This window comes from Chrysemys picta, chromosome 3 (assembly GCF_011386835.1).
Source record: "Chrysemys picta bellii isolate R12L10 chromosome 3, ASM1138683v2, whole genome shotgun sequence".
In the NCBI taxonomy this organism is placed as follows: domain Eukaryota; kingdom Metazoa; phylum Chordata; order Testudines; family Emydidae; genus Chrysemys; species Chrysemys picta.
The window spans coordinates 25,693,544-25,700,058 of NC_088793.1; the positions used below are offsets into that span (position 1 = coordinate 25,693,544).

Sequence of the window (6,515 nt, forward strand, 5' to 3'; positions counted from 1 at the left end):
GCCTCAATTTCCACATCTGTAAAATCAGGATAATAGTCCTTCCTTTGTCTAGTCTCCCTTTGGGGGAGGACAAGAAATAGAATGAAACACACAAGACATATGTTATTCATGTAACTTATTGCTCTACTGGAAGGAGTTCCAATTCTGTGGGGAAACACATGATATAAGAACCTGTACACACTAGAATAGAATGCTAACCCCACCCACCATGGCTGCCAGCATTCTCATTGCTGGCAGGAGACAACACTCTCCAAAACTCCAAGGAATCCTAGTTACTGACGAGAAAGTAACAACTTATATAAAACAAGCCCTTCCTGCAAGAGCACGCGCCGCTACGGACAAAGCAAGGTTTACTAGCAGTTTATAGCATTCAAATGAAAATGCAGAGACAGGTGCCTGCCAACTTGAGCTGGGGTAAGTTTTTCAGAGATGTAGAATGAGCTTCAACTTCTAAGTTACTGTCTTTTTCTTTACAAATAATAATCTCTTCACTTTTACAAGCGCTATATTATTTTTAGGTAAGAAAACACTATAAAGTTCATGTTTTATTGTTCCTTGCAGTTATATAAATTACATTTGGCCAAAATAAATGTAATTCCTACTGTGTGAACTGGGGACCCAGAATGTTGATTTTCCTCAAGTTATAAACAATGTGAAGATATGTTATACTGGGTCACAATTTTCCACTGTACAGCAAAATATATAACTCAGTTTTAATAACAAAAGTGCATATATCATTAAAGTTTCCCTACTCCATGGAGCACATATTATGTTACTCTACCCAGCAAGATATATCCTTTCTACATACCACAATCTCTAAAATATTGTTTGACTGAACAAAAATATTTCAGTGATTCATTAGTACAACAGCTGTCATTTTGAAAAATTATTCAAATTAGTCTGTATTTTTATTAGTAATATTGAATTCTTTAGAAGGCTAATGTTTTTAGTAGTGCTAATATCACAGCATTCGTTTTTGCTACTCTCATCTTATTATTGCCACGGATGCCGGAAAGGAATTTTGGAGTATTATTTATTATTTTGATTTCTCTGGTGGCTGTCGGAATTTAGAGGCACCTCCCAAAATTTAACACACAGTTAGAAAATCTAACATGTTCAGTACAATCACTTTGATTCATTAAGTTTCCAGTTACTAGTTTGCCAATTAATAGATGGTCTCAAAAGAACAGACGATGGGATTTTTTAAAGAACTCAGCTTCGCCCTAACAAAATGGCAGATGAAATTCAATGTGAAGAAATGCAAAGTAAATGCACATTGGAAATAAATAATCCTAACTATACATTGAAAATGATGGGGTCTAAATTAGGTGTTACCACTCAAGAAAGAGATCTTGGAGTCATTGTGAATAGTTCTCTGAAAATATCCACTGAATGTGCAGCGGCAGTCAAAAAAGCCAACAGAATGTTGGGAATCATTAGAAAAGGGAGAGATAATAAGACAGAAAATATCATATTGCCTCTATATAAATCCATGGCACGCCAACATTTTGAATACTGAGTGCAGATGTGGTCGCCCCATCTCAAAAAAAGATATATTGGAATTGGAAAAGGTTCTGAAAAGGGCAACAAAAATGATTAGGCATGTGGAACAGCTTCCACATGAAGAGAGATTTTAAAAAGTCTGACTGTTCATCTTAGAAAAGAGATTACTAGGGGAGGGGATATGATAAAGGTCTATAAAATCATGAATGGGCTAGAGAAAGTGAATAGGGAAATGCTCCTTACCTCTTCACATAATACAAGACCTTGGGGGTCACCCAATGAAATTAATAGGCATCAGGTTTAAAACGAACAAAAGGAAATACTTCACAGAACACACAGTCATTTCCCTGGGATGTTGTGAAGGCCAAAAGTATAACTGGATTAAAAAAGAATTAGATTAGTTCATGGAGGATATGTCCATCAAAGGCAATTAGGGATGCAAGCCCATGCTCGGAGTGTCCCTAAAACTTCACCTGCCAAAAGCTAGGAGTGGACATAAAGGGGTGGATCACTCAAAATTACCCTGTTCTATTCATCCCGTTTGAAGTATCTGGAACTGGCCATTGTCAGAGACAGGTACCAGTGGTCTGACTCAATGTGGCCATTCTTATTTTCTTATGTTTTCACAGTTTGGTAGTGCTCTTAGTATTGGCCTAACTCTGGTTCCACTGATGTCATTGGAAATTTCACCATTGACTTCCTTTTAATTTCCAATTAATTAGCTTCATCATTTTTGTATAGTTCCACTTTTTGAAGTTAAATGCTACTGTGGTGAGCTTCTTTGGCACTATTACTGAGCAGTTCAGCCATAATCACTCTTGGACAAAATCCTGTGTTCCATTTAGGACTAAATCAAGAATTGCCTCTCCCTTTGTTGGTTCCAGGACTATCTGCTCCAAAAAACAGTTGTTAATGGTGTCTAGAAATTTTATCTCTGCGTACTATCCTGAGGTGACATGAACCCAGGCAATATGGATAGCTGAAATCCCCCTTTATTATTTGGGTTTCTGTTTTTGTAGCCTCTCTATTCTTCCTGAGCATTTCACAATCACCGTCACCATCCTGGTCAGGTAGCTGGTAGTAGCTTCCTACTACTATATTCTTATTGTTCAAGCACAGAATTTCTATCCATAGAGACTCTATGGTACAGTGTGATTCACTTAAGATTTTTACTTTATTGGGCTCTATGCTTTTTTTCCACATATATTGCCACTCTCCCCAGCACAACCTATTCTGTCTTTCCTACATATTCTGCACCATGGTATTAACCACATCCCATCGATTATCCTCATTATACCTAGCTTCCATAATGTATATCTATATCCTCATTTAATACCAGGCACTTTATTTCATTCATCTTAACATTTAGCACTTGTACATTCTGTCAATATTCAGTTGCTTACCGGAATGCGTTATATTTAAAAAGAACTCTTTTACGTTTGACTGTTCCACATTAGTTTCTACTTGTACTTTACCAGCTTCTTTCCTATCCTCTTTACTAAGATATAGAGTTCCCCCTTTAATAAACTCATCTCTCAGGAATGTCTCTGCCTGAACCATCCTATTGGCTTTCCCCCAACCCCTAGTTTAAAAAAAAATCCTCTATAACCATTTTTAATTTTACATGCCAGCAGTTTGGTTCTGTTTTGGTTTAGATGGAGCTCATCCTTCCTGTACAGGCTCCTTCTTTCCCAAAAGGAACTGCAGTTCCTAATAATCCTAAAACCCTCCTCCCTACACCATCCATCTCATTTTGTCTTCCTGATCCTGCACAAAGAATGGGAAGAATTTCAGAAAATGCTACCTTGGAGGTTCTGGACTTTAATCTCTTATCTAGCAGCCTAAATTTGGCCTCCAGTACCTCTCTCCTACCTTTCCCTATATCACTGGTACCAATATGTACCACATCCACCAGCTTCTCCCCTACAGTGCACATAAGTCTGTTTAGATGTCTCGTGAGATCTGCAACCTTCACACCTGGCAGGCAACTTATCATGCAGTTCTTTTGGTCACTACAAACCCAATTTGTCTATGTTTTTAATAATTAAATACCCCATTAATATTACCTGGCTCTTCCTAATGACTGGGGTATCCTCTCTAGGAGGAGTAGTGTCAGTGAGAAAGGATGCCATGACATCATCTGGAAGGAGAGTCCCAACTATGGGATTGTTTCCCTTCATTCCAGCTTGATGTTCTCCTTCCCTGGGACTTTCATCCTCCTTAACAGCACAGAAGCTGTCAGACTGGGACAACTTTACTGTGTCCCTGAAAGTCTCATCTATGTACTTATCTGTCTCCCTTAGCTCCTCCAGTTCAGACACTCTGGACTCAAGAGCCCATATTGTGTCTCTGATGGCCATGACCTGCTTGCCCGGTGCAGACATATACACCATCTGCTCTCAAGGTAGGTAATCATACATGATGCATGCAGTACAATAAACCAGATAGCTCCCACTCTGCTGTTGGACTTCTGCCTGCATTATTTTTACTCTTGCAGGGATTTTAGTTTTGTTTTTTATTTGTTTTGTGGAGGGGTTATTGGCCTAAATTTCACGTATATTTGTTAGGTGTATCTGGTTATCATGCTCCCTCTTTTTACTCCCTCACAAACCTCCCCTGTTTGCTGCTTCTGTGCACAAGCTTCTCTGATTCTCTGGTGTTCTTTTAAACCCCTCTTCTCTCTGAGTTAGCCCCACCCCCTCGTCAAGGGATCCTAAAGGGATTAGTGATCAATGGTAGCAGGCTAGAGGGTTAGTAAACTCTCAGTCACACCTAGCAGGCTACTTGGCTCAGCACACAGCCCTCACAACAGACCATGCTTTAATCAAGCAAGCACATAGCAACGAAACAAGCACACAACAAACAAACAAACTGACAAACTCACCCCAAGGGTCATATAGTCTCTCCTCCTTCACCTGGAGAACTTCCTCACAAAATTCCCCTGTTTGCTGCTCCTGTTCACTACCATAAGGCTTCTCCTAAATCCTCCTCCTTTGAACCCACAAGGTTCACAAAGTATCTGTGCTAAAAATTGATCTTTACAATATGCTAAGAAGATTAATACATTCTGCCTCCATAGACCAAGAAGGGAAGAGAATTTCAGAGTCAAGGACCCCTCAAAGAGAACAGGCTCTTTCTCTTCTACGGTGAAGGAGATCCATCTTCAATTGTGCATTATGGAAAAAAGAATGGGGCAGTCCTGCAGGGACATGGGTCCCAAACTATTTAAGACATCCAACATAAAAACTATGAAGTGTTGTTGTAGCCATGCTGATCCTAGGATATTAGCAAGACAAGGCGGGTGATGTAATAACTTTTATTGGACCAAGAGATACAAGAGATTTTTTCAGCTGCTCTATTCTATATCAGGAATACAGCATTAAGAACATTGCCTCTCCACCACTAGCTGACACAAGGAAAAATTGAAATTAAACTTATTTAAATTAGTAAAAATGGATTGGTGATAGTGAATCCTAATATTAAGATGCATATAAATGTGTAATTGTTTATAGTTATAATGATTTAATAATTAATAAATACATTTTTAAGTGGTTACAGCTAGGGATAACAAGATGGTGATTTTGGAATAATTCAGCCTATAGGAAACAGGCAGGTTAAGGTGAGATAAAGGTCACTCCAAAACCTGAAGGGAGGGGCTAGTCAAGCCTGGCACAGGTTTTCAATCAGGTCTGGGTTTGATTGACAGATTAATTCACCAACTGTGATTGGTTCATAAGAACAGATCAATCAGGGAAGCCTTTAAGATGATTGGTGGATGGGTATGCTAATGATAAGGATCGAGGAAATAACCAATCACAATAGGCCAAAACCTGTATATAAGGTAGAGAGCTGACAGGCTTGAGTCAGTCAAGATGAGACCAGGTGGAGAAATAGGAGAAGAAGTTGGAAGATCAGAAAAGAGTTGAAATCGCTGAAGAAGGAAAGAGCTGCAGCAGCAACAGCTAAGAAGTATCTGTGACAGAGCAAAAGGACTGCAGACAGATCAGAGGGAAAAAAGACTGTAAAAAAGTAACATGACAACCATAGTACAGAGAACCAATAGGATTTATGAGTGTATCTGTCTGAGATAATAAAGTTGGATGTTTGTGTATATATGTTTGTTACTATGTATACAATTTAAATGTTTAAGTAAGAACTCGCAGACAGCATTCTCCATGTGACTGTTCACTGCATGTAGAATGTAACCACTTAAAAGCTATTCCCAACTGTATGGTATTACAGTACTGGGTACTTTGATATGCATACCTGTGCTAATGGGATTTGTATTTTGTTTCTTGATAATATGCTTTTAAGGTTTATTGTATCAAGGAATATTGGTATATTGAACAAAGATTATTTTGTTTTTGAAGAATTACTGCCTGATTGTTAATTCTTCAATCAGAAAGCTGTATCTAGGTCTTCCCCAAGGGTCAACAGAATTAGTTTATCCTGGGGAAGTTTTTCAAAAGTCAGAGGGAAAACCTTAGTAAAACTTCAAGGGCAGTCCACCCCCTTTCACCTATCAAAACAGACAGAAAGGGGGATAGTTATTCAGGGGGACCAGAGTGAGCTGCAGATAATCACTGGTGGTGTCTGAATAAATTAGGTCTGCCAAGGTTACCATCAAGGGAGGGTAAGATTTTAGGAAAGACAGACATAGGTGTATACTGTTCCTGTTAAATGCTTTGTTCCTACTGGTAAATAAACAATATTTTGGTTTAAGATGGCTGTCTGCTCACTATATACACCACTGGTCACAGACTCCTGAAGGTAAGAGCCACAGGTGCCTAAATTCAGCCAGACTTTATGGGTAAAAATGGTTGATACACAGGTGCTACAGCCCAGAACCTGATCTAGAAGTGGGAGAGTTGCAGAATTCCGCTCCCAGAGAGATAAAGGCACATGGCCCAAGAGCTGAGGCAGTGAATTCAGAGACCAGAAAGGGGACGGAGGTGCAGCTACCCTGTAACTGTGACAGAAAGTAGCAAGGTCTGTATGTATCTGAAAGGAAG

General features: G+C 39.1%; 1 long non-coding RNA gene across 1 annotated transcript; it reads left to right on the forward strand.

The window, feature by feature from the left end:
• The first annotated feature begins 294 nt into the window (after positions 1-294).
• LOC122173590 (uncharacterized) lies at positions 295-6,192 on the forward strand. Its single transcript, XR_006174168.2, has 3 exons — positions 295-414; positions 3,807-3,907; positions 4,583-6,192. It is a non-coding gene; the product is annotated as an uncharacterized LOC122173590 (long non-coding RNA).
• The last annotated feature ends 323 nt before the right edge of the window (positions 6,193-6,515 follow it).